Here is a 15,015-nt window from a genome sequence, read left to right as displayed (position 1 = left end):
GGATGAGAAATCCAGAAACTCAGGCATCAGTGGACACCAATGCTGAAGTATGTCAACTTCTTACATTAGCATAGACCTCACCTTAAAGCTGAGATATGCGCAAGGTGAAACAGAGCCACTGGGCGTACCAATACAGTTGTTATAGTTTTGTCTTTGAAAAGGAGCGTAGAAAAATGTAGTACATTCTCCGCTGTTCTATCACGTGTACTGTTGTGCAATGATGTCAGAGGGAGTATAACGATGTTAAGATTCCAACTTTAACCAGAACTAACAGAGATTTATTTCTCTGAAATATACAGCGATTCACTTGAGGTGGGATTGACACGGAGGTGAAATGCATCTCTTCATGTGAGACAGGGCACCAAATAATAAACAGCAACGAGATATCTACAAATCCAACCAATCAGCTTTAACCACAACGACACTCAAATTAAAAATGTTCATTGAGTCTTAATACAAACAAAAATCTGCTGACGCAAGCAAAGTTGCAGACTATGAGGCAATCATTATCGCTCTTTGAATATAAAAAACAAATATAAAAATGTTGCCTAAGATCACATAGAAAGAGAAATATCTGAAGTGGTAATAGTATGTTTTTCCATGCCCTATTGAACGTCTGTTTATCTATTTCCAGGCAACCTCTATACATACCCTATACTGTTATCAGACTCACACCTCCCCTTATACACTACCGTTCAAAAGTTTGGGGTCACTTAGAAATGTCCTTTATTTTGAAAGAAAAGCATTTCTTTGTCCATTCAAATAACATCAAATTGATCAGAAATATAGTGTAGACATTGTTAATGTTGTAAATGACTATTGTAGGTGGAAACGGCTGATTTTTATGGAATATTTACATAGGCATACAGAGGCCCATTATCAGCAACCATCACTCCTGTGTTCCAATGACACGTTGTGTTAGCTAATCCAAGTTTATCATTTTAAAAGGCTAATTGATCATTAGAAAATCATTTTGCAATTATGTTAGCACAGCTGAAAACTGTAGTGCTGATTAAAGAAGCAATAAAACTGGCCTTCTTTAGACTAGTTGAGTATCTGGAGCATCAGCATTTGTGGGTTCGATTGTAGGCTCAAAATGGCCAGAATCAAATAACTTTCTTCAAAAACTTGTCAGTCTATTCTTGTTCTGAGAAATGAAGGCTACTCCATGCGAGAAATTGCCAAGAAACTGAAGATCTCATACAACGCTGTCTACTACTCCCTTCACAGAACAGCACAAACTGTCTCTAACCAGAATAGAAAGAGGAGTTGGAGTCCCCGGTGCACAACTGAGCAAGAGGACAAGTACATTAGAGTGTCAGGTTTGAGAAACAGGCTCCTCCACAAGTCCTCAACTGGCAACTTCATTAAATAGTACCCGCAAAACACCAGTCTCAACGTCAACAGCGAAGAGGAAACTCCGAGATGCTGGCCTTCTAGGCAGAGTTCCTCTGTCCAGTGTCTGTGTTCTTTTGCCCATCTTAATCTTTTCTTTCTATTGGCCAGTCTGAGATATGGCTTTTCTTTGCAACTCTGCCCAGAAGGCCAGTTTAAAGAAGGCCAGTTTTATTGCTTCTTTAATCAGCACTACAGTTTTCAGCTGTGCTAACATAATTGCAAAAAAACATTATTTATTCTAATGATAAATTAGACTTTTAAAATTATAAACTTGGATTAGCTAACACAACATGCCATTGGAACACAGGAGTGATGGTTGCTGATAATGGGTCTCTGTACACCAATGTAGATATTCCTTAAAAAATCTGCTGTTTCCAGCTACAATAGTCATTTACAACATGAACAATGTCTACACTGTATTTCTGATCAATTTGACATTATTTCATGGACAAAGAATTGCTTTCTAAGTGACCCCAAACTTTTGAATGGTAGTGTATGTGTGCACACAATCATATCCACTGCTTTAATTCAATGTTCCATTAGCCACTGCCTTAATTCAATGTTCCATTAGCCACAGCCTTAATTCAATGTTCCATTAGCCACTGCCTTAATTCAATGTTCCATTAGCCACTGCCTTAATTCAATGTTCCATTAGCCACTGCCTTAATTCAATGTTCCATTAGCCACTGCCTTAATTCAATGTTCCATTAGCCACTGCCTTAATTCAATGTTCCATTAGCCACTGCCTTAATTCAATGTTCCATTAGCCACTGCCTTAATTCAATGTTCCATTAGCCACTGCCTTAATGTAATGTTCCATTAGCCACTGCCTTAATTCAATGTTCTATTAGCCACTGCCTTAATTCAATGTTCCATTAGCCACTGCCTTAATTTAATGTTCCATTAGCCACTGCCTTAATTCAATGTTCCATTAGCCACTGCCTTAATTCAATGTTCCATTAGCTACTGCCTAAATTCAATGTTCCATTAGCTACTGCCTTAATTCAATGTTCCATTAGCCACTGCCTTACTTCAATGTTCCATTAGCCACTGCCTTAATTCAATTTCCCATTAGCCACTACCTTAATTCAATGTTCCATTAGCCACTGCCTTAATTCAATGTTCCATTAACCACTGCCTTAATTCAATGTTCCATTAGCCACTGGCCTTAATTCAATGTTCCATTCCTTTTCTAAATAATACACATCAGTACAGAGATATAAGTTGTTTTATTGTATACAGGAGGTGCTGAATATTATTATTATTATTATTTTATTTTTTTAATTACCCCTTTTTCGTGGTATCCAATTGGTAGTAGTTACAGTCTTGTCTCATTGCGGCAACTTACGTACGGACTCGGGAGAGGCGAAGGTCGAGAGCCATGCATCCTCCGAAACACAACCCAACCTAGCCGCACTGCTTCTTGACACAATGCACATCCAACCCGGAAGCCAGCCGCACCAATGTGTCAGAGGAAACACCGTACACCTGGCGACCTGGTCAGCGTGCACTGCGCCTGGCCCGCCACAGGAGTCGCTAGTACGCGATGAGACAAGGATATCCCTGCCGGCCAAACCCTCCTTAACCCGGACGACGCTAGGCCAATTGTGCGCCGCCCCATGGACCTCCCGGTCGCGGCCGGCTGCGACAGAGCCTGGGCTCGAACCCAGAATCTCTGGTGGCACAGCTAGCACTGCGATGCAGTGCCTTAGATCACTGCACCACCCGGGAGGCTGGTGCTGAATATTATTAATCTAAATTAACTTCATGGAACTGTGATGGAATGGCTGCTTGGCCAAGGTTGTGAATATTCACCACATTTAAATGAATTAGGCCTGATTACCTGCGTGAGTTGACTGCATCGTCTGAAAATATAACATCAACAGAATTGTAACAATTTACAGTCAAATAGCACAATGATCAGTATGCCCTTAGAGAAATAAATTACATTTGGGCAGTGGTGGAGTTGTAATGAGGTTGCAAGGCAATCGCAGGCACTGACGTAAACTGACAATGACTGGTTGAATGAAAACTGAATGACTGGTTCAGTGCTATTTCAAAATATGGCATGATGAACATAACATTTGTCAAACACATTTTCTAATAACTGAAAGAAAATGGGACTGAAGCCTCAAATGAAACTGGTGAGGAAATGAAAATCGAGTGTCACACTTCAATTACTGATTGACAAAACATTTCTCAAACATTCCTAAATGCTAAATTGCATATATCCTTATTTATGTCTCGGTAGTAAATTCTACTTGAATTGTTCCTAAAGTACTTGTTTGTTGGCAATGGCATATGAGGTGGCATAAATGTTGAAGCTTCAACATAGACATAATATGTATGGATTAAAGCAAAATTTAAACCGAATGCTGTGTGCATTCAAACCATGTTATTGTTTAAACATTAAAATGCTGAATGCTACTCAAAAGTGCTGAGTCTGAATGTAGATAAAAATGCATATTTTCTTTTTACAAGCAAGGATAAACCCTTCCATTTCTCCTGAGATATATTTTAATCATACAATGTGAGCTGGCAATGCATTAAACTGGTTACAGGAAGGCATTGTGATTACTGAAAGAGTCTGACTCCATCTTAACAACCTCAGTAAGACAGTCTAAACAATCAGGGAAAGCTAATTGTGATAGGATTCTGTTTGTGCAAACAATGAAGCCTACTACTGCATAGTCAAAAAAATGGAGCCATCTGTGAATTGTTACATGCACGACAAAATTAGGGACAACATGATAGTATGCAGTTTATGCACTTTACAGAATAATATACTGAGTATATTACCACTTAAAGATGTGCATTAATCAAACAACAGAACAAATTAACTGGGGGATTTTATTCTACAGGTGTCAGCATTATGGGGAAGAATATATAGGTCATGATAACACACTATCAGAATACAGAAAGACCGCAGCCCTTATTAAAGAACCATCCATCTGAAATTCCACTGACGTTGCGCTGGCTGTTTCTTCATTTCTGGGGGTGAAAAAGCCCAAATTCTTGAATACAAGTGATGGCGTGCTGGATGTAAATGACCATTGACCTGTATATCATTACACCGACACAATTTTTTCCCCACAAACTACTCAATATCTAGATTTTTTATATTTTCCGTCTTCGCCACCATTGAGAATGGGGGAGAAGTGTTGCTGAGTAGGGTCCCTCAGGAACTAGCAGCTGGCCCTGGTCTATCATGGCTCTTCATCAGCCTGCCAGACCAGGGGCTTTTGGCATTACCCAGGTCACCTCAACTGAATTATTGAGGTCGTCAAGTGGCTCCATCGACGAGCAGAGCTGACATCCAACATCCCACTGGGCTGTCTGAGGGACACAAAAGAGCCTGACCTGAAGCACTTGGCAGCTCCTTTTCAGAGGAAGCTTGCGAGGGCCTAATATTGCATTGTATGGCAAACACTTTCCAGACCTTAGAAAGAGAGGGTTCAAAAGCAACATTTAGGGTGATCAAAGAGATCGTTCTGAGATTTTCAAGCTTTGTACTCTAATTCCACACTCTAGAGTGGGTTGTTTCTTCACACATTTTTTTATTGAAATCCTGTAGCATTAAACGACACATGGATATCACGAGAACTAAAGCATCTTTCCAAGTTCTCACTGTGTTCAAACTGTATTTTCGGTGCGTACTGCGTGATGATACAGTGTGATCGAAGGCCGTCATTTATGGATAGGAGGATATCTGTGACAAAGAAGGGTTCGAGTTACACAGGCAACAAGATGAGAATTTGGGTAGATCAATGTTACCGCAGACCAGTCTCCCTACTAAGTGTTGATCGAAAGATACCTGAGGTTCTTTGTTACGATGCCAGCCCCGCTCCTGATCAATCTTATTACTACGGTCCTCTTGCTAAAAGCTGACATATGCTTGCAAGTCAGGAATATGAATGTAAATCTGTTGGTTCCAGAGACAGGCTCCAGTGAGTCGGGTATGGCCCCTGGCGCCTGGTCAGCAGGATGCCACCATGTGGCTAATCGCAGGTGGCTTTCGGCCCAGAAATAAAAGGCAGAAACAAACCAAAGCTGCAATGCACGCAGCTTAGTTTATCAAGCACTTAAGGAACCGCGTATTGGAGAACAATTTATTTTCTCTCATGATAAAACAATAGCTGGTACTTTGTCTAAAACATATACAGTCTGAGTTTGAACCTGTGTCGTCTGTGTGCCTTAATAGTGTGTTTTCCAGCTGAGCTAAAGCCTAGGCAAGTCTTCAGGTCTCAGAAAAGGTTAGTCATCACACAAGCTATCTGACGTCACTTGAAAAGAAACAGATTACAACCAGAAAAACATCATTATGATGCCCAATGCCACATTTCGCCTGCTGGGTTTGGCTAGTGAAAAACAAGTACCCCCCAAAACTATACTGAGCAGGAGTTGCTGGAAACCAATGTACAAGGTGTGTATGGCTCACATAGATGTTACACAATTCCAAAGGAATACATACAGCCAAAGCATCTGAAGTGTCCATATTTCAGTTAGCCAAATAAGTCACTTGGATACTAAGTCCAGATGCTATGTGTTTCAATAGTGGCTATGGTTTAAAATAGCTAAAGTCGTACAGTAGTAGGCGTTAAAACAAATTGCAGGACAGTTTTGGTAGCCAACTGCCCTAAACATGTAGCCAATTGCCCTTAACATGTGTCTCTTGAACAGCATACTGCGTAGTTAAGAATCATGGTGGCAATACATCACAGGCTGTCATCAAATATCCCTATCATAAGTACATTTCAAGAGCATGCAATCCTCCAAAAAGTATTTGGTTGACTTTCAGAGTACAACCGTCATGTTTCTGCTGCCACACTGTCAAACTATGTAATATAATAATAAAGTAATATATGTCATTAAGCGGATTGCTTTTATCCAAAGTGACTTACAGTCATGTGTGCATACATTTTATGTATAACTTGTATTGTGCTTATCCAAATTAATTCCAGGGAGATAAATGTATCCATTGGGACCTTTTCACATGTATCTATAAAGACCATATCATGCGCCACATATATCAGTCTGTTTATTAAAGACAATTTCAAAGAGAAACTCATTGTCATTCTGATTGAGATCCAAAAGCTTGTTCACCTACCTTAAAATGTAATAATGTAGTACCGTATAACTTTCACCCATGGCACTGCTGCAACAAAACATTACTAGTGTCTCATTCATTCATTTATTTCAAAATGTAACCTACACTAGTTCGAATAAATGTAAGGACACAATTCCTTGCTTTCGTCTACAGTCATATAAAATCAATAAAATATACTCCATCCATATTGATTTATAAACTCTATCGATTGGACCATGTAAGAGCTAGAATATCAATCTGTCTCACAGCCAAAAACTCAAACAGCAGCAAGAGGATTCAGTGAGAATTCAGAAAAAACAGGTGAGATAACAGATCAGCCAAACAGCAGTATAGCAGGCTGTGTGTTAACAGTAGCAGGCTGTGTGTTAACAGTAGCAGGCTGTGTGTTAACAGTAGCAGGCTGTGTGTTAACAGTAGCAGGCTGTGTGTTAACAGTAGCAGGCTGTGTGTTAACAGTAGCAGGCTGTGTGTTAACAGTAGCAGGCTGTGTGTTAACAGTAGCAGGCTGTGCGTTAACAGTAGCAGGCTGTGTGTTAACAGTAGCAGGCTGTGTGTTAACAGTAGCAGGCTGTGTGTTAACAGTAGCAGGCTGTGTGTTAACAGTAGCAGGCTGTGTGTTAACAGTAGCAGGCTGTACGTTAACAGTAGCAGGCTGTGTGTTAACAGTAGCAGGCTGTGTGTTAACAGTAGCAGGCTGTGTGTTAACAGTAGCAGGCTGTGTGTTAACAGTAGCAGGCTGTGTGTTAACAGTAGCAGGCTGTACGTTAACAGTAGCAGGCTGTGTGTTAACAGTAGCAGGCTGTACGTTAACAGTAGCAGGCTGTGTGTTAACAGTAGCAGGCTGTGTGTTAACAGTAGCAGGCTGTACGTTAACAGTAGCAGGCTGTGTGTTAACAGTAGCAGGCTGTGTGTTAACAGTAGCAGGCTGTGTGTTAACAGTAGCAGGCTGTACGTTAACAGTAGCAGGCTGTGTGTTAACAGTAGCAGGCTGTGTGTTAACAGTAGCAGGCTGTACGTTAACAGTAGCAGGCTGTGTGTTAACAGTAGCAGGCTGTGTGTTAACAGTAGCAGGCTGTACGTTAACAGTAGCAGGCTGTGTGTTAACAGTAGCAGGCTGTGCGTTAACAGTAGCAGGCTGTGCGTTAACAGTAGCAGGATGTGCGTTAACAGTAGCAGGATGTGTGTTAACAGTAGCAGGCGGTGTGTTAACAGTAGCAGGCTGTGTGTTAACAGTAGCAGGCTGTACGTTAACAGTAGCAGGCTGTGTGTTAACAGTAGCAGGCTGTGCGTTAACAGTAGCAGGCTGTGTGTTAACAGTAGCAGGATGTGTGTTAACAGTAGCATGATGTGTGTTAACAGTAGCAGGCTCTGTGTTAACAGTAGCAGGCTCTGTGTTAACAGTAGCAGGCTGTGTGTTAACAGTAGCAGGCTGTGTGTTAACAGTAGCAGGCTGTACGTTAACAGTAGCAGGCTGTGCGTTAACAGTAGCAGGCTGTGCGTTAACAGTAGCAGGCTGTGCGTTAACAGTAGCAGGCTGTGTGTTAACAGTAGCAGGCTGTGCGTTAACAGTAGCAGGCTGTGCGTTAACAGTAGCAGGCTGTGCGTTAACAGTAGCAGGCTGTGTGTTAACAGTAGCAGGCTGTGCGTTAACAGTAGCAGGCTGTGCGTTAACAGTAGCAGGCTGTATGTCAACAGTTGCAGGCTGTGTGTCAACAGTAGCAGGCTGTGCGTTAACAGTAGCAGGCTGTGTGTTAACAGTAGCAGGCTGTGCGTTAACAGTAGCAGGCTGTGTGTTAACAGTAGCAGGCTGTGCGTTAACAGTAGCAGGCTGTGCGTTAACAGTAGCAGGCTGTGCGTTAACAGTAGCAGGCTGTGTGCTAACAGTAGCAGGCTGTGCGTTAACAGTAGCAGGCTCTGTGTTAACAGTAGCAGGCTGTGTGTTAATAGTTGCAGGCTGTGCGTTAACAGTAGCAGGCTGTGCGTTAACAGTAGCAGGCTGTGCGTTAACAGTAGCAGGCTGTGTGCTAACAGTAGCAGGCTGTGTGCTAACAGTAGCAGGCTGTGCGTTAACAGTAGCAGGCTGTGCGTTAACAGTAGCAGGCTGTGCGTTAACAGTAGCAGGCTGTGTGTTAACAGTAGCAGGCTGTGCGTTAACAGTAGCAGGCTGTGCGTTAACAGTAGCAGGCTGTGTGTTAACAGTAGCAGGCTGTGTGCTAACAGTAGCAGGCTGTGTGTTAACAGTAGCAGGCTGTGTGTTAACAGTAGCAGGCTGTGCGTTAACAGTAGCAGGCTGTGCGTTAACAGTAGCAGGCTGTGCGTTAACAGTAGCAGGCTGTGCGTTAACAGTAGCAGGCTGTGCGTTAACAGTAGCAGGCTGTGCGTTAACAGTAGCAGGCTGTGCGTTAACAGTAGCAGGCTGTGCGTTAACAGTAGCAGGCTGTGCGTTAACAGTAGCAGGCTGTGTGCTAACAGTAGCAGGCTGTGTGTTAACAGTAGCAGGCTGTTTGCTAACAGTAGCAGGCTGTGTGTTAACAGTAGCAGGCTGTGTGTTAACAGTAGAAGATTGAGGCCAGCAATTATGCAAAGCAAATGATGCCATAAAAACTATCTGCTAGGACCAGGGATCTGTGCACAGTTTGACAAGCTGCATTAACCTTCACATGTTTACTCTGATGTGTTGAAACATATGCCTCAGCCATGCTATTTGCCATATCTAATATAACATTTCATATGATCAACTATTGAGCGTCCACAGGAAGTAACAATATAAATGTAATGAGCAAGATAACAGGAGGGAGGGAGATGTCCCACCCAGCACCACCCCTCTGGACAGTCTTAAAAAAAAAAAATGTTAACACCATCCTAAATGAGGCAACTGACATGTGTGATTGAAATACAAATCTTATTTACATTGTAGGCCTATGAAATAAATTAAATTAAACTACTTCCAGCCCATCATATTTTGCAAACCACAATATATTTCATGTGCTTTTGTGTGGACAAGTGTCAAAAAATAGGCAAAACATTGTTCAGTTGATGTACCATTTGTGTTAAATTGCTCAGTATAAAGCCAGAAACTCCTATATATTCCTTTATCACAATAAAGCTTATCTGAAAGTCTGATTGTGAATGTGGTAAAGCAATATATTACAAGTTGTCTGATTTAATTTAGGTGGACCAGGTCTCAGTGACCGCCTGCGCTATCAGCTCCAAAGTGAGAAAAACACTGAAATGAAATCAATTATTCTCCGTCATGACTGGGGGAATCAGGTGAATTATAGGTAGGCTAAGTAATGGCTGTAATAAGGTGTAATGAACTGGGGACTTAATGAACTGCAGTCCCAACCCCAAGCAACATCTCCTGTGGCATTATTTCTGATGGCTGTTATTAGTTCATATGTCCATAACAGGCATATGGGATGTTGGTAACAATTCCTGTGCATAACCTCTTCATAATGCAATATGAGACATTTATAATGCCTTATGAATTAGCCTATACATTATGCAATATTATATATACATGCAATCAGGGGTATTGCCAGGTCACAAATAACAAAGTACACACAAGTACCAAACATCACATTATCCCAATACAAATATTTCCCTATGCAGAATTGACTTAATGCCTACTGTGAGAGGCAAAGGATAATAGGCCCAGCCGTCATTCACTATCATGTATTTATGTATCTAGGCCGAGGGATGGGCAACTGCCAGCCCATGGGTAAATTTCCAAAAACATTCACACTGAGTGTACAAAACATTAAGAACACCTTCCTAATATTGAGTTTCACCCCACCCTTTCGCCCTCAGAACAGCGTCAATTCGCCAGGGCATGGACTATACAAGGTGTCGAAAGCATTCCACATGGATGCTGGCCCATGATGACTCCAATGCTTCCCACATTTGTGTCAAGTTGTCTGGATGTCCATTGGGTGGTGGACCATTCTTGAAACACACGGTAAACTGTTGAGTGTGAAAATCCTAGCAGCATTGCAGTTCTTGACACAAACCGGTGCACCTGGGACCTACTACCATACACCGTTCAAAACTACTTAAATCTTCAGTCTTGCCCATTCACTCTCTGAATGGCACACATACACAATCCATGTCTCAATTGTCTCCAGGCTTAAAAATCCTTCTTTAACCCGTCTCCTCCCCTTCATCTACACTGTTTGAAGTTGATTTAACAAGTGACATCAATAAGGGATCATAGCTTTCATCTGTATTCACCTAGTCATTCTATGTCATGGAAAGAGCAGGTGTTCTTAATTTTTGGTACATTCAGTATATATATATATACACACACGGAACAAAAATATAAACACAACATGTAAAGTGTTGGTCCCATGTTTAATGAGCTGAAAAAAAAAATCCCAGAAATGTTGCATGTGAACAAAAATCTTATTTCGCTCAAATTTTGTGCACAAATGTGTTTACATACCTGTTAGTGAGAATTTCCCCTTTGCCAAGATGATCCATCCACCTGACAGGTGTGGCACAAGAAGCTGATTAAACAGCATGATCATTACACAGATGCACCTTGTGCTAGGGATAAAAGGCCACTCTAAAATGTGCAGTTTTGTCACACAATACAATGCCACAGATGTTTCAAGTTGAGTGAGCATGAAATTGGCATGCTGACTGCAGGAATGTTCACCAGAGCTGTTGCCAGAGAATTGAATGTTCATTTCTCTACCATAAGCCACGTTTGGGATGCTTTGGATCAACGTGTACAACAACGTGCTCCAATTACATAATGCTGGTGTTTTGTCCTGTATACACTTGTTAGCAGGGGAAATGCGCAGCAAGTCCCTCAGCCTCCACTGGGCTGAGTGCGCTCCACTCTTCTATATGGGTGCTTCTGATATCCTTGCAAACCGTCCCTTGTGTGTCACATGCCACCGCTCATGTGACACACAAGGGACAGTTTGAAGGTACATTCAACCAGCCTCACAACCGCATATCACGTGTAACCACGCCAGTCCAGAACCTCCACATCCGACTTCTTCACCTGTGTGATTGTCTGAGACCAGCCACTCAGACAGCTGATGAAACTGTTGGTTTGCACAACCAAAGAATTTCTGCACAAACTGTCAGAAACCGTCTCAGGGAAGCACATCTGCTTGCTCGTCTTGCTCACCAGGGTCTTCACCTGATTGCAGTTTGGCGGCGTAACCGACTTCAGTGGGCAAATGCTCGCCTTCGATGGCCACTGGCATGCTGGAGAAGTGTTCTCTTCATTGCTGAATCCCAGTTTCAACTTTACCGGGCAGATGGCAGACAGCTTGCATGCGTCGCGTGGGCGAGCGGTTTGCTGATGTCAACATTGTGAACAGAGTGCCCCATGGTGGCGGTGGGGTTATGGTATGGGCAGGCATAAGCTATGGACAACAAACACAATTGCATTTTATCGATGGCAATTTGAATGCACAGAAATACCGTGACGAGATTGAGGCCCATTATCGTGCCATTCATCCGCCGCCATCACCTCATGTTTCAAAATGATAAAGTATGGCCCCACGTCGCAAGGATCTGTACACAATTCCTAGAAGCTGAAAATGTCCCAGTTCTTCCATGGCCTGCATACTCATCCAGACATGTCACCCTTTGAGCACGTTTGGGATGCTCTGGATCAACGTGTACAACAGGGTGCTCCAGTTCCTGCAAATATCCAGCAACTTTGCACAGCTATTGAAGGAGTGGGACAACATTCCACAGGCCACAATCAACATCCTGATCAACTCTATGCAAAGAACTGTAACTCATAAAAATCTTTGAAATTGTTGCATGTTGCGTTTACTGTTGAGAGGTAGAGTAGTAGAATACACAAGGTGCATTTTAGAAATTAGGCTTGGGCGGTATACCGTATATACCGTATACCGAGGTATTTGGAAAAAGCCATGGGATGGTTTTTCAATACTGTCAATACCGTTGAAACTATAATTAGTGCAATATGTTAGGAGATAAAGAAGATCGCATTCTTCATTTCACCTGTCACATCATTTTCCATTATGAAGCTTACCGATAGTCCCCAGTCAAGTGGTGTCTGTTTACAAGCACACAACGATGGGAGCCTTGTGAGTTACTCACTGTTGTGCAGCACGCACCAGGTGATCCAGTTACAGTATAGAATTCTCAACTAAATGTTTGCCGGCTAGATATCTTATAACTATTAAGTTAACTTTTTAAAATATGCTAAATGCTGCCGTTGTGCATTTAACTTGCTAATTTAGTAGCTAGGTAGCTATCGCACTCAAATATCATATTAACATGGCATAAGTCATGGCAAAATATGTTGAATTGCAGGAAATTGCAAACAAAACTGCAAACAAAATCTCTGCCCCATGGCAAAATTAATAGAATTGCATGAAAATTGTCATAAAATGTCACAATTTTCTCTATGCCCCCATGGCAAAATGTGTAAAATGTATATCTTTGCATGATCACGAGGTGGGGGGGCATTCAAATCTCACTTAGGGCCCCCAAAAGGCTAGGACCGGCCCTGGCTACTGGTATTTTGTATTTAGTTAAGAAGTAAGTAGTTTAACTGCACAAATAGATTGATTGCACAAATCAGTTGACTGCATGTGTGGTTATGGATGTGGGTATGCAGACCCGTGAGCCACAGCGGCCACTAATGATGAGTTCAGATTTTTTGTGGCTCCCACCCCATCAAAGTTGCCCATCCCTGATCTAGACAGACAGTAAGACCCATGAACAGATCAACTCAAGAATGAACAAACTATCTAGGGGACATAGAACAGTCGTTTTACTTCGACCTATAGGAATGATGATGGATAGGTTAATAATAACCCAATACCGATTTACTGAGTGGTGGAGCTGCTTGTCTGAACTAGAGTAATGCTTTACTGGACGAATTTGTATGCCACACTGCTAAAGCAAGTACTTGAATGGACTTTTCCTTTTTTTTTATCCATGCCTTATGCGATCAAGTATATATAAAAAACGCATCTGTTCTGAAGAAACAGTAGGCCTAATTTACTGCCATGAACCTGTAGCCCATAGATCACCACATCTGACGTTATTTAGGCTATTATTTGTCCATGTTTGTGGATAAAATCATCGATTTGAATATTGAAAATAGTAGAATTTCTGTGACAATTAAACATGTATGTGTCAGCACCAAAGGTAATCGTTTTTTCCCTTCCTTACCTGGTGGAACTAACTGAACAGTCCCGTTGTCCGGAGCCGCAGAACAACTTCCACAAGAGACATCCAAACTTGCACACCGCGTTGTCCGTCCGTGATGATGGTGAGTGAAATTTCACGCACTCACACCCTCAATATCCTTGAAAATAAAATGTGTGCCAAGCAGTCTTCGTTGTTGCAAATTCCTTAATAACAGACCATGAGACAACGATGTCATGCAGTTTGAAGGTGTGCGGTGCTGAATGTCAAGATTTCAGTACGTATCAGAACACATACTGCCAAGATTTCTTACAATTATCTTAGTCCGCTCAGGGGTAAGCTATCAATTCCCTTGCCTGCAGCAATTCAGACTGCCTCTTTTTGGTCGTCATGTAAATGCGGACGTCTTATTAATATTGAGGCTTTTTAGTAGTGCAGACGACGCTCTCCAATTACATAATGCTGGTGTTTTGTCCTGTATACACTTGTTAGCAGGGGAAATGCGCAGCGAGTCCATCAGCCTCCACTGGGCTGAGTGCGCTCCACTCTTCTGTATGGGTGCTTCTGATATCCTTGCAAACTGTCCCTTGTGTGTCACATGCCACCGCTCATGACAAATTGCATAAAGCATTTGAGTAATGGGAGAAGCCTAAGGTAGGTATTAATTTACATCTCAATTTATTTTTGTAACAAGTGAAAACGGTAGGCTACCATCACTTCAAAATACAATGATAGGTAGCCTATACATTGTGCAGTACAAATGCTTTATTTATGGATGGAGTTATTACTCATCACACTAGTCACAGCTCTAAATATATAGGCCAGCCTACTTAGAATAACTGTGTGTGTGTGTGTGTGCGCGCGAGCGTGCGTGAAAAGTGTATAAACTTTCTAGATCTTTGAGATTACAACCCATGCCTTCCTCTTTACTCATGTAACATTTGGCTTATTGCTTTGAATTTACTTGAATCAGAAAGATTAATAAAAAACTTTTTAACTCAATCTGATGGTATTCAAATGTTAGCATTTAAAGGATCAACAGGGGGGAAAGCAGTTTAATTAATTACAAAAGCATTGACTAATCTCACCTAAAAACTCTTGAGGCAAGGGCTCTGCCAGGTTCCAAGACAAGAGGGGTCCTGCAATACCTTGGCACATCAGAAACGTAAACCATAGCTGTGGCAGGTCCAGTGCACAGTAGGGGGACTAACAATGCTACTCTGACTGGGTAGTTTTTTTAATCCCCCTTCCTCTAATTTCCCCCACGTTCGACCACATGCAGCAATGAAGTTATCACAGAAAACAGCTTCTCTCTACCCAACGAGGCCAACCTCGGGTTCGCCATTATCATCCCGACACAT

The 15,015-nt window shown here is 41.9% G+C and overlaps 1 protein-coding gene across 4 annotated transcripts in view; it reads right to left on the bottom strand.

Moving 5' to 3' along the window:
- LOC139574453 (teneurin-3) overlaps window positions 1-14,199 on the bottom strand; it is a 175,828-nt gene extending 161,629 nt beyond the window's left edge. For all 4 annotated transcript variants that reach the window (XM_071399021.1, XM_071399022.1, XM_071399023.1 and 1 more), the window contains exon 1: window positions 13,679-14,199. The gene's annotated coding sequence lies outside the window, so the exon portion shown is untranslated. The remainder of the gene's footprint in view (window positions 1-13,678) is intronic.
- Between the last annotated feature and the right edge of the window lie 816 nt (window positions 14,200-15,015).

Source organism: Salvelinus alpinus, chromosome 4 (assembly GCF_045679555.1).
Source record: "Salvelinus alpinus chromosome 4, SLU_Salpinus.1, whole genome shotgun sequence".
NCBI classification, from domain to species: Eukaryota; Metazoa; Chordata; class Actinopteri; order Salmoniformes; family Salmonidae; genus Salvelinus; species Salvelinus alpinus.
Note: the sequence above shows the minus strand (reverse complement) of the source record. Positions and strands in the feature narration are given on the sequence as shown.